Source organism: Sceloporus occidentalis, unplaced genomic scaffold (genome assembly GCF_023333645.1).
Source record: "Sceloporus occidentalis isolate IW3139 unplaced genomic scaffold, rSceOcc1.0.p SCAF_4, whole genome shotgun sequence".
Taxonomy (NCBI): Eukaryota; Metazoa; Chordata; class Lepidosauria; order Squamata; family Phrynosomatidae; genus Sceloporus; species Sceloporus occidentalis.
In genome coordinates this window covers 45,241,020-45,254,767 of record NW_028316984.1, presented here as the reverse complement: position 1 = coordinate 45,254,767, position 13,748 = coordinate 45,241,020, and the positions used below count along the sequence as shown (strand labels likewise).

The 13,748-nt window shown below is 39.8% G+C and overlaps 1 long non-coding RNA gene across 1 annotated transcript; it reads left to right on the top strand.

Annotated features, from left to right (window-relative positions):
- Positions 1-2,361: 2,361 nt before the first annotated feature.
- On the top strand, positions 2,362-6,041 carry LOC149313828 (uncharacterized). Its single transcript, XR_016281093.1, has 3 exons — positions 2,362-2,441; positions 4,165-4,222; positions 5,991-6,041. It is a non-coding gene; the product is annotated as an uncharacterized LOC149313828 (long non-coding RNA).
- Positions 6,042-13,748: the final 7,707 nt, after the last annotated feature.

Genomic DNA, 13,748 nt, shown 5'->3' with positions numbered 1-13,748 from the left:
TGATATGGGTCCAGATTAGCTATGGGATTCACCTGCTCCTGTATAATGTGCCCTGTACACTCAGGTCTTCTGGGGGGACATTTACTTCAGTCATCCAGGATAGATTGGCAACTGTCAGCCAAAGGACCTTTTTTTCAGCCGCCCCTAGACTGTGGAACAACCTGCCAGAAGAGATTCAACAGCTGAATGTGCTACCCAAATTTAAAACAGCATTAAAAACCAGTCTCTTCTGACAGGCCTATCCATATAATTTTTAAATTGTGAATTTTATATGATAAATTTTAAAAATGCAAACTGCTTTAATATTTATGTCTTATTTGTGCTTTTTAATTGATATGTATTTTTAAACTGATTTGTATTTGTTAATCTGTTGTTCCCTACCTCAAGCCATGGTGAGCAACGGGTAAGAAATAATAACTACTACTACTACAATGGTTTAGTAAAACAATGTTTGTTTATATAAAATGGGAAAATCAAGGTTTGCTTATTTGATTTTTAAGTATACATATTTTCAACCTTTGGATGGTTTAATTGATGGATACAAAATTTGTGGATTTGGAGGGCCAACTGTATGTGTGTTTAATTATATTATTTCTTTTTGTACGCTGCTTTGAGCCCCAGTCTGGGAGAAAGGTGGGATATAAATAAAGCGATGAAGAGATGAATGGATTTAGACCATTGATACTACTCAAAATTAGGATTTTTTGTGGGATTTTCAGGCTATGTGGCCGTGTTCTGGAAGAGTTTATTCCTGACGTTTCACCTGCATCTGTGGCTGGCATCTTCAGAGAATGCTGGCATGGAAGAGAGTTGTGTGTGTGTATACACACAAACACACACACATACACACACACACACAGTGTGACCCTGGTTAGGGAGGAGTGATTTCTATGTTAATCTGTGTATTGTTCTGTTGTTGATGGCAAGGCCTCAGGGTGGGAGGATATGTAAAGAGTATTAGTGTCTGCTTCATTAATGATCATTGTTTGCTAAGAAAACCCCTGACCCTGAGTGATTTTCCATTTGCTGAGTCCTGCTTTTGCTATTTTTCAGGACTGGTAGCCAAACTTTGTTCACTTTAAGGATTTCTTCTTTCCTGTTGAAGTTGTCTAGGTGTTTGTGGATTTCAATGGCTTCCCTGGGCATTCTGACCTAAGAGTTGTTAGCATGGTCCATAATTTCAGTGTTTTCAAATAGGGTTTTCTTGGTCAATGAATACTCATAGGTGATTTTGCCTTACTACTTCCTTTGAAATATTGGCGGGTTATAGACCGTCGCTTTGAGGCGGTCTGCCGCCGCCGCTGTTTGCTCCGTGCGGGAGCCGCAGCAGCCACACCGCGCGGCTCCCGCGCGGAGCAAAAAAGGAGCTCCAAAATGGAGCTCCTTCTTGCGGCGCCTCTGTGACGTCGCGAGGCGCCGCTGGCACATTCGCGACGTCATAAGCACCACGACACGTCTGGACGCTATGCGTCCGATACGTAAACATGGCGGCCCCCATGTGGTAGGGGCGCCGCCATGTTGTACGTATGGAATACGTACTAGGGTTACAGGGGTGCGGAAGCACCGCCCCTTCCTAACCCTAATACGTATTCCATACGTATTTTTTGGCGATTTGTAACCCGCCACAGACAACAGCATCTGACTTTCCTTGGTGTTTCTCATCCAAATACTAACCAGGGCTGACTTTGCTTAGCTTCCAAGATCAGACAGGATCTGGTGCATTTACAATATTTAGGTATATAATTGAAAGAGCAGCTTCTTTCACTTGTGTAGCAATGCATATACATATCTGAGAGCATGTGGTAGATTTTAAAGTAAATTAGCCCATTTTTATGTTTACATTCTATGTGTACATGTTCTTGTTATTTACATGACCTGTGTGTAATGCCTACCAGCTTTCTTCCTGTTAGAAAGCTCTAGGAAGAGATCTAATTGCTTTGTGCCATGTATTCACATTCAGATGTTCTTTATTAAACAATCTGATTAAGTAGTTTCCCTGATCCATCCCTGTTATCCTCACTATGACCATCACACTTACAGCATTAGAACAGCATGTCTCCCTGGCATTTACAAAGGTCAGCAGATGTACAGTGATATAGCACTATAGAAATTCATGGGGAGAATGTGTGGGCATGATGAAGCATGTCTTGAGTGAGCTGGAAACGGCATGGTCAGTTACGTGTGGTTTTTAAAAAGGTTTTATTGTATTTATTTCAATAAAGCATGTATATTTATTTCAATAAAACATGTAAATATTGTAAATTCTGCAATATTTAATGTGGGTTAGTTGAAGCTCAGCAGGATTCCACTTACTTTTGAATATAATAATTCTACCATGTTTTACTATTTGCTATTTAGAAAGATACGAAGACAAGCCATGTTCTCATCAGTCCCTTACAGGTTCACTGGAGAACCTCTTCTCCTCACTTTGAACCATGCTGGTGAGCAAGGGGAAGTGGAAGTTCACCTGCCAATAGTTAACCTTGAAATTTACTATATATATCCATGTATACATCTAGAAATTTTAGTTAAAAAATTGTCCCCAAAAACCTGTGTTGACTTATCTATGGGTCAATGTAAGTACTGTACTTTAACACTTATTTTTTAAAAGGAATCATCCTCTGGTGAAAGGCAAGTTTTACTCTCGACTTATCCATGGGTCATATCAAAATCTCTAATTTTGGCCCCCAAACCTGCCCTCAACTTATAAAAGAGGTCGACTTATAGTCTAGTACAGGGGTAGGCAACCTTTTTGCCCCGGGGGCCGGGTTGCTGTCCCTCAGACAACTGGGGGGCCGAAGCCAAAAATTAAATAATTAAATATTTTTTAAAAAAATTATATAAATAAATAAACTGGGACAAATGTAGGACAAAATTTTCAAATAGAGGACACATGGTTTTTTTAAAAACAATGGAGGACATGTGAAAAAATTTGCTGATTTTTTAAAAAAATGTTAATATAAATGCATGTTTCTGAGGCTTCTATAGACAATTGCCCCCCCTTACCCACCGCTTGTCCCTCTTGCCTGCCGCTTGCCTCCGCTTGCTCCCCTTGCTCGCCACTTGCTCCCCCTTGCCCGCCGCTTGCCCACCTCCTCCTGATAGGCCAAAGGCCCCGGCGGCAATCGGTGGCAGGACCGGGCTGGGGCCGGTCCCAAGGTCTCACCGGGCCGCATCCGGCCCGCGGGCCATAGGTTGCCTACCCCTGGTCTAGTACATATAGTACCTCTTACTCAGAAAGCCTTATGAAAAAATAAATGTTAAATTATGTTTCTGATCTTCAAGGCAAATGAATTATGCTGCCAGAACAGAAACAGTCATGTACAAGAGGGAGACATTCTCAGACATAAGGGTTTCAGATATCCCCAAAAGATTCAGACTTGCCCCAGACTTGCCGCTTAGTGGGCACTCAGTGTTGTCAAAATATTGGGGTAAAAACACACAGGAAATCAGGGATGGGGAGGAAATAAAGTGGATTGACTAGAAAAGAAGTTGAATGAGAAAAATCACATAGATACAGAAAAAGATGCAGAGAGCATCAGCCCATTGTCTAGATAGATGATTTCCTGGTTCATATGGAGGAGCTATCCATTTCCAGGATGGAAATTAGAGCAGCCCATAGAAACCAAATTCCAATCCAAAACCAATTTATTATCCCCATATTGTAAATAGGAAGGAATTTTATCTGGGAGAGAAAATGTTATGACAGTGATGTAATGCAATTCATACTGAATACAGTTAATTATGCTCTGAGTTGTTGAACAACTCTGTATATCCTGATCCCCTATTGCTGAAGTTAGACTGAGGGTGAGCTTAGTCCACTCATAAACTCTTGTTGTGAGCAGGTGGTCTGTGCTAAGAAAAAGTAGCATACAAGCAGCCTCTGCAGAGGAAGACTACCTTACCATCCCTGGTATGTTTCTCAGCCATACCGAACATTCAGCAACACACAAAAGCCTCATGCTCCATTGATTTGCAAGCGGGCTGGCTGCTCGTTTAAATGTGCAAAAAATCTTCTTCTGTATGCCTTATGTCTGATAGCTACGGAGGGATACAGAGGGATAGATAGGATGGAATTTAATTGAGAACCTAGTCAGAACAGAAACTTTTATCTTTCAAAGCAATTATTATTATTATTTTATATTTTATCTTTCTTCCAAATAGGACTCCGCAAAGCTCACAAGAAGACATAAATAAAAGCACAATGGCTGGCATCTTGTTGGTGAGTTATTATGTCCCAGTGATGTAGACTCGAGTTGATTGACTCAAACTCAATTCAGACTCAAGTTGCTTCAATGTATTGACTTGACTTCACAATAAATGATGCACTGATTCAACTCAAAAATCTTTAAATTTTCAGTGACTGACTTGAGTCTGACTTGAGTTTCTCAGAGAGGAACAGCAAATGCATTAGGCAATGGGCTTTAGAAAGCTTTAGAAGGCTCCTCCAATGTGTAGTAGGGACAGACTGCTGAGTAGACCTCAATCCCTGCCTCAAGCTTAGGCTGCAGGGCATATTTGTCCCCCCCCCCAAAAAAAAAAAACCACCTACACACACACCACCTTTTTCCTGTTAAATTTGGCTCCCAGATTTGAGACTTGACTTGAAAGTACAGTCAGCACTCCATATCCATGGATTTTTTATCCACAGATTCAAGCATCCATGGCTTGAAAATACTTTAAAAATATATAAATTCCAAACAGAAAACCTTGATTTTTCCATTTTATAAGGGACACAATTTTACTGTACAATTGCATTTAACGGGATTTGAGCATCCACGGATTTTGCTATTCATGGGAAGTACTGGAACCAAATGGACACCAAAGGACCACTGTGTTTTGCAAGGACTTGAGACTTGACTAGAGAAATGAAAGCAGAGACTTGGAGTAAAAGTCTTGAATATATCAGTGTTGTGTCCTAAGTCCAACTTGTGCCATCATAACTCCATTTTTTGGTTGTTGTGAATTCTGTGCTGATTGCCCAATGCCCAAAATTCCACCAAGCCTATCTTTTCTCTGCTCCAGCACCTCCAACACAGCCATTTTCAGGCTACTAGAGAGTGGTGGAGGGAGTGCCCAATTATTTTCCTTTATGTGTGTGTGCAATGACAGGCACCCTTGGGGAACTCCCAAGGGCCCTCCACAGGCATCTGAGGATGATGTTATCACAGTGCGTCCAACAAGAGGGAAATAGCTGGCTGTTTCTCTATCACTCCTACGTGTTCCAATAGCCAAGAAATGGCTGTGTTGGGAAGGGGGCTGAAGAAGACAAAAAATGGGGTATGTGGGAATTGGCTGGGAGACATATTATAGTTATGCATGTGTAGTACATCTCCTGATCCAGGATCTTGGGCCACATTACAGTACTGAAACAATGTTAAACAAATTGCCATGTTAAAATACAACTGAATTAGAAGCAACTTTAAAGGATAACAGTATAAAGTGTTTTCTTTGGGGAGGGGGGGACCTGTTCAAATTGCTTTCCTCAGCAGCCAATCTGTTGCCAAATGCCCATATATATAAAAACATACAAACAAAAAACAGTATTTTGTCTGACAGTGAAAGAAAACAGGGATGGGACCAGCCCAGCCCACCTTCCTCTGGTGCAGATCATTGTTAATGATGGAACCTCTCTTGGGAGACATATACCATTGCCATCAAAACTATAGGTTTCCTCTTTTGCATCAATGGTATGTATGCCTGATTACCCAGGAAAGATGCAGCATATATTTGAGGAAATACATTTTTGAATTTTCAAGTAATTACAAAAACTTCTTGCTGGTTTTGCTGAAATTCCATACTATACTATCTCTGCGAAAGAAATTTTTGTCATTCTTCACAATTCGGATGTCTGACTGTTCATCCTCCTTTTCCTTATTTCAGAAAAGGCCTAGCCAGTTTCCCTATTCTTCACTTGTGTTAGTATTTGGCATCCTTGCTCCATAACTTTTAATTCTTTACTTTTTTTTTCCTCTTCTTTATTTTGCAAGATAACAAGTAGAAAAGCTGGGAACAAATTTTAAACCACCCTATTCCTGTCCAGGTAAATATTTGATGGCTGTCATAACTTTGCTCCTTTACTATTCTGACTTCCATCACTGAGTAACCCACTATGTAAAAGAGACAGGTAAAGTGTTTGTAACCCCCCCCCCCCTTATATTGAGTTGTTAACCTCCACAAACTCTTCTCTTCCTGCAGAAGGTGGTGGGCTGTCAGAACATGGCTTTGCCTTTATTAACTTCTGTGCTGGCAGGGTGTGTGTGTGTGTGTGTGTGTGTGTGTGTGAGAGAGAGAGAGAGAGAGAGAGAGAGAGAGAGAGAGAGACTCTACAGCTTCTTTTAAAAGAAAGGTCGTCTATTCTAGTTTTGCCACAATGCAGAAGGTAGACTTATCCCACCCACTTAATGTTAGATTCTATTTTGAGTTATCTGGGATTGCATGGATCAGGTTTCCAAAGAACTGCGTATCTAGTTTCACGTCCCAAAAGGAACTATGTCCTTCTGTTAATCAAAAAGCCATTGTTGCCCAGTATATAGCAAATTGCTTTTGAATTGAAGGGGCTTTTGAAAACAAGTTACATCATGGTATAAGTGCCTGCTATTCAAACAAGAATGGTTGTTTTCTTTAAAAACTCTACGTGCATACCTAAACTCTGGGGTGTGACTGAAGTAACTCTCTGGATCCTGGCCATGAATATTTGGGCCACATTCCAAATACAGAGTTAAGTGCACTTGGGCCAAATGAATTCAGTAGACCTCAGTGCACTTAAGGTTGTGCTGGATTGTAGATCATTTTAAAACCAGTGGAATAACTTGTGTTAAAGGGTGTTGAATAGATGCTTCTGGCATGCTGAATCTTCCGTCCTTATTAAAAACTTGTTTCTTCCCTTTTTAATTTTGTGACTGTATTTCTACAGTTAAATTTAGCATGGATGTATTGGGGTGGGGGTGGAGCAAGTTTCTGCTAATTATGGCCTAAGCCCAAATGCTGGATCCGACTAGAGTAAATCCACTCAATTAGTGGAAACTAAGCTCTATTAACTGCATTCTATGGAATTCTGGGACTTGTAGTTCATGTGACACCAGAGCTCTCTGGTATAAAGGCTAAATATCTCACAAAACTACAAATCTCATAATTCTATTATATTAAGCCATGGCACTTAAGGTGGTGTCAAACTGCATTAATTCTGCAGTGCAGATGCAGCCAGAGTGGAAAATTCTGCTAGATCGCCAGGATCCTCTTTTTCAAACAGGTCAGATCAGCTTTCTGGGCAAACTCAATGCATACGGAGACAGGGTACACTTATATTACAGAGGAACGCTGAAAAGAGCAAATGAGCAGAGATATATGTGCTGCATCCATGTAATGGCATGCTCCCAGCTATTCCAAAGAGAGAAAATGATGGAATGATTACATGTGCAAGCTGGAGCACACACTTCTGTCAAATAGGCATTTCAAAGTACTGGAGTGCTCTGAGCTTGGATCAATTTGCAGCCATCTTTAGGACATTTTAACAACAGCCCTGAGATACACAGCCCTCAAATGTTAAAGCCAATGCATGATACTGTTTTAGAAGGAGAAAACACCCAGCAAGCACATTGGAAGAGCCTCTGTCAGCATACTGCTATTATGGGGAGTAGGATAGCAGAGGTTTCTCTTTCATCCTCACTTGCTCCACAACTGCTCACAAGCATTTGGAGGGTTGCAGCTTTATCCCCTGGCCATTGCTCAACTGCAGTGGTGCCTTGTTGCCCTCGTACACATGGGGAAGAAAGAGTAGTCGCCACCCCCAGCGTCTTCCCCAAGTCATAAAGACAACCTGAATGTGTATGCGTGCAACCCCCTAACCAATCTCTATGGCTATGACCAGTAACCCTCCTGGCTCCTATTGTACATACATGAAAGTATTAGATACATATGCAATGTATACATTTTTATCCACAGATTCTTTATCCATGGATTATGTGTGTGTGTGTGTGTGTGTGTGTGTGTGTGTGTATATATATATATATATATATATATATATATAAAAAAAATTCAAAAAGGAAATGTTCATTTTGCCATTTTATATAAGGGACACTATTTAAATAAAAAGGTAAAGGTAAAGGTAGGCCCTTGACATGAATGTCTAGTCGTAACTGACTGTAGGGAGTGATGCTCATCTCCATTACTAAACCAAAGAGGACTGCTCAGGTGGTCATGTGGTCAGCATGAATGCACCAAATGCTGTTACCTTCCCACTGAAGTGATACCTATCTATCTTCTTGCATTTGCATGCTTTCCAACTGCTAGGCTGGCAGAAGTTGGGACTAGTGACAGGAGCTCACCCCATCATGCAGTACTTCTGATTGTTACAACTGGCATCTTAACCACTAAGCCACCACATCCACTATTTAAATACATCATTATATTTAATGGGACTTGTGCATCCACAAATATTGGTATCCACAGATGGTCTTGGAACCCAGCAGATACTAAAACCCCATTGTACATATACAACACACATAATTCTTAACGTACACATGTACACATGCTTAAAAGGACAGATGCTGAAATAACCAAGAGTTAGAATCATAGAGTTGGAAGAGACCACAAGAGCCATTTAGTCCAACCCCTTGCCATGCAGGAACTCTCAACCAAAGCATCCCTGACAGATGGCCATCCAGCCTCTGTTTAACGGCTCATCACCTCTTTAACCAGTTTCAAAACTGAGTTGAAGACCATCCTGTTCACGGAAGCATTCCCAGGCATTGCATGACTATTATTTGTTATTTGATGTTTTTAATTTATTGCCTGCCTTATTTTATTGAACTCCTTCCTGTATTGTTATGTATTATTTATATGTATTATGCTATTATTTCTTAGAATGTATGCCATGGGCAGGTTTACTTTTATGTATTTTATTGTTTATATGTACAGCGCTGTGTAAATCTACAGCTCTATATAAATAAAGCATAATAATAATAATGACAGTGACAAGAGGTTGCTGAATAATCCCCAGAAGTTAATATTAAGAGTTTAATTAACATCTAGAACACCAACTAGCCCCTAATTGTTTCAGTTATGTAACAGTTGGAGGCATACAACACTGATCTGGGAGAAACATACAAAATTATTTTCAGTATTTCATATTCATTCAGAAGTACTTACAGTGTGAAGCCTTTTTGTAGCTAGTTTCCACAGATTTCTTCTTAGACAACCATATACCTTATGATTCTACTAATTAAAAGGGGAACAGAGTATGATCACGCCAGTACTCATGTGTTAATTAAATGTGTCAAAGGCTGATCTGTGGTGGGTCCCCCCCCCTTCCCCATTATCTTGTAAAAGATATAGTAACAGCGCAACACTGGTATAAACCACACTGATTCCCCACCACCACATACATTCATACAGCAAATCTTCTTTTGGTTTTGATCTTGTTTTTAGTTCATTATTTTTCTTACATGCTCATTACAGAATTCCAATTTGGTAAAAAGAGCTGTTCTTGAATGTGTTGCTTTCATGTTGCCTGAAGAAGTGAGGCATTCAACAACTATCACATTTAATTTAAATTCAACTCTTCAGTTGCTAAAGCTTTCAGTCATTGTATACAAGAAGGTACTTACACCCCATTGAAGTCAATAGGGCTTCAGCTGCTTAATTGTGGGGTGACAATGAGACATCAGCAAGAATGACTTCAACTGGAACTTTTATATACAACTAGTATGTAAGCCAGGGATGGAGAAAATGCAGCCTTGTGGCTCCATGCCTCCCAGGTTTTTTTTTTTGTTGTTTTTTTTGCAATGTCTTACACCCTCCTCACCCCCATCCCCAGTCTTCTGGACATCTCTTTTTCTGACATGAGTAAAAGGTAGATCTGGATCCACCGGCAGATCTATAGGTGATCTGCAGTAGATTATTATCGGTTCCTGGTTCCCAGTGGAACAAGCAATAAAATGGCATCCTATTTCCTTGTTCTGAATGATGTATTGTGACAAAGAAAGCCTTGAGGAACCAGGAGATACGTTTTGTGCTGAAGAGCTGCAAGCTCCATTCAGATCTGGGCTCAGAAGAGTGGATGTTTGTATTTTGAGTTCTACTTGGTAGAACTCATGATTTTAGTAAAAAAAAGGGGGGTGAGAATTAAATCATACAGATCTGAAGTCTATCCATTTCTGGGTGCAAGCACTGAAGATATAAATTGGATTTTGATGAAACCCAAATCTGGAACCAGACCGGTTTCCTTCAGGGCCTCTTGAAGCAAAGCAGACCTCTTCAAAGGTAGCAGAATTACATCAAACATAGGTTCATGTGAGATTTGGAATTTGGAAAGGTGAAGAAGGTGGACTACAACTGGAGAATGTATGAGATACTAATATATCTCACAAACAGAGAAACTAATAATGAGTAGAAAGTGAGCAACAACCAAACCTATACCACCAGCAGTCCACCTCCAGGGTCTATCAGAAAAATAAAGTAGGCATAATAGTGTATCTCACAAACAGATAAACTTTTTATGAGTAGAAAGTGAGCAGAAAGTGAGCAACAACCAAGCTTACACCATCAGCAGCCCCTCTCCAGGGTCTAGTAGAAAAATAAAGCAGGCACAATGTTTTAATAGTTTATATCTCTTGGTGAGAGGCTCTGTAACGTGTTCTTCAAAAAATGGAGGACAGAAGCATAGCTGGAGACTAAGATGAAGGAGGAACAAACTCAGACTAACTACATACTAGATGATGCAGGGAAAGGGAGAGAGTGCAACTAAGGCCAATAAAGAGTAAATTATATGACTATGTGCTCAAAGAAAGATATATAAACTAGTAACTACTGAGTATAAGCATACTAAGATTAGTACCTTTAACAAAAACTCTCATCATAGGAAAATTGGGGATTGAGGCTGCATCTCCACTGCAGAAATTATGTAGTTGGCACTGCTTTAAACTGCCATGGCTCAATGCCATGGAATCCTGGGATTTGTAGTTGATTGTGGCACCAAAGCTTTTTGACAGAAAAAACTAAATATCTCACAAAACTACAAATTCCATCACATTGAGCCACAGCAGTTAAAGTGGTATCAAATTGCATTATTTCTGCAGTGCAGATGCATCTTGAGTGACTGGATTGAACTATTGCCATGGTTACATTTTAATGACACAATTTAGAGCATCATAATTCATGAACTACATGCCTTTGTATAAAGATATAGGAAAAAATATGCATCAGTGTTAGCTCTGTATATATCCCCTCTTGCTCCAGTTTTAAAAAGTATAGTGTCTGAAACAGCTCAGGAGGAGGGGGAGCTATTTGATTTGGTTTAAGGGTAATCTGACTAAATTCAAGGACTGTATAGATCATGGAGTAATTGTTTTCTAAGCCTGATTAGCTCAGAATAATACAAATCTCCCATTTTTTCAGTACCTACAGATCAGGATGTTACATTCAGAAACTAATCAGAAGAATAGATGTATGTAGAGATTCTATTTAATTTGAAAACATTCGATTCTTTCTACAGTCATCCCTCCTGATTCATGGGGGATCTGTTCCAGACCCTCTCGCGAATCGGAAAAACCACAAATATCCAAGCCCTGTGTGAGCCGCGCACACACGTGCCATTTTGTCCCTCCTGGCTTCCCATTCACACAAATTCAAGACCACGAACAGGAAGTCTGCGAACTAGGAGGGGCAACTGTATACAGAACAGACCCCTTTCAAAAATGTATTTTATGACTCCAGACATAAATAAACCACAGTCTTTATCTGTTAAATATAACTATAAAGACAATTTGGAATAGAGGTGACTCAAGAATGTTGGAAACACTTGTATGATTACCCTTAAATAAAATATAGATTTGTGGTTATTTAAAATGTTTCCCGCTCTCTCTAAACTCTGTTAGTGTTATGGCATGAGAAATGATACATTTGTCCATATTTGGTGGTACTCAAATATGAACATGACTACAGTTGGCCATCTGTATTCATGGGGGATCTGTTCCAGACTCCCCCCATAGATACCAAAATCCACGGATGCTCAAGCCTACATTGTCTCCAATGGTGGTGTGAGCACGCAGCTGTGCTACCATTAGGGACAGTCCTGTTGTCCCGTAGTGGTATGTGTGACAACAGAACTTAATGGTGGTGCGGCCGCATGCACATGCCACCATGGGACAATGGGGGCTGTCTCCAATGGTGGTGCGGCTGCATGCATGCAGCCGCACCACCATTGAGGGCAACGCAGGCTTGCCATCCACGGGTGCTTGGATCTGCAGGTGGCAAGCCCATGGATACCAAGGGCTGACTGTATATCAATACTACATTGTTAGGCAATATTTTGAAAGCGGATACCCCAAAATTACAAACAGTAGTATCTTACATTTTTCCTGTTAAAGCATGTCAGTTGACCCTTATCCCTACAATCAGTGGACAAAAAACCTATGAGAGTCTATTCTTATGCATCATGTCACCACCTTTGAACTGCAGTACTATGGAACATTTAATGCTACTATTTTTTTCCAGAAAATCTGGAGTCTTCTTATTAATTACTATTATCTTATCTGAATACAAAATACCTTATATGAATACAAACTGATAGGGTAATTATTTGCCAGATTATGGAATTTGTTCAAGCAATATGTTTTTGGTATTGGATATTTATTTATTATTATTATTCTTTGTTTAATTAATCTGAATCTTAATAACTAAAATAAAGTTTTACAGCTGTCCTCTAAAGTTTGTTATAGACCATTGCTCTGAAAAGTAAAGACATATACAAGAACTTTTCCTCCTCTTCTTCCTCTTTTTCTCCCCCCACCCCCCATTTTTATATCAGCCTTCAGCCATATGATTTATAATACGTGAAATCTGTGAATGAGGAGCCTGTTTCTATTATCACATTATGAAAGCCAGACTATTGTCAGGACCTTCCATCCTGAGGAATTTCTAAGCAATTAGAAGAGGTTAATATCCCACAGGACAGAGGATATGTTTTTTTCCGAATGTGTCACACAAAGCTGAGGAAAGAAAAATGAAATCACCTAATGAATTTTTTTGGTTGCCCTGAGAAACTGAACCACTCCTTGCCTGCCAGTGATATTTTCTTTCTTTCTAAAATGACGTGCTCTCTTTTTAAAAAGCAATTAAAGAAGCAAATGCTTAAATGTGGAATGCAAAATTCAAAATCCCAGCAAATTTCACATTTAATTTTTTATGTCATGTGATAATCAACATTATGAGGCTTTAATATTTATGAATGAAACTTCATTATGAGGCTTAAGAATTTATTTATCCAAGAACTTCCTCTGAACTCTGTGCATCTTTGATATGCTTGACAAAAAAACACACAAGTCTTGTCAGGAAAACTCTCCATTTCGTAGACTCCATTTCATGGACCTTTCATGGACTGGAGGAGGGCAAATTCTGTCCACATCTTCTAAAAGGGGGAGGGGAGGACCCAATATCAATACTAGGAAAAAGCCTAGAAAAGATCATGAAGCAGACAGTCTATAATTACTTAGAAAGGCATGCCATCACTTAAAGTCAACACGTGTTTCTCAAAAACAAATTATGCTAGACTAATAGTACACTCATCCCTCCACATTTGCAGCTTTGACTTTTGCAGATCTGCTTATTTACGGATGTTATTAATATGTTCTCTCTAGGAATATCTAGATCCTCCAGAACAACTCTATGGTCAACCTTAACCAAAGTTGCACTGAAGGATCTAGCGATTCCTGAAGAGAATACTCCACTAGACATTTGTAGCTCTTCCA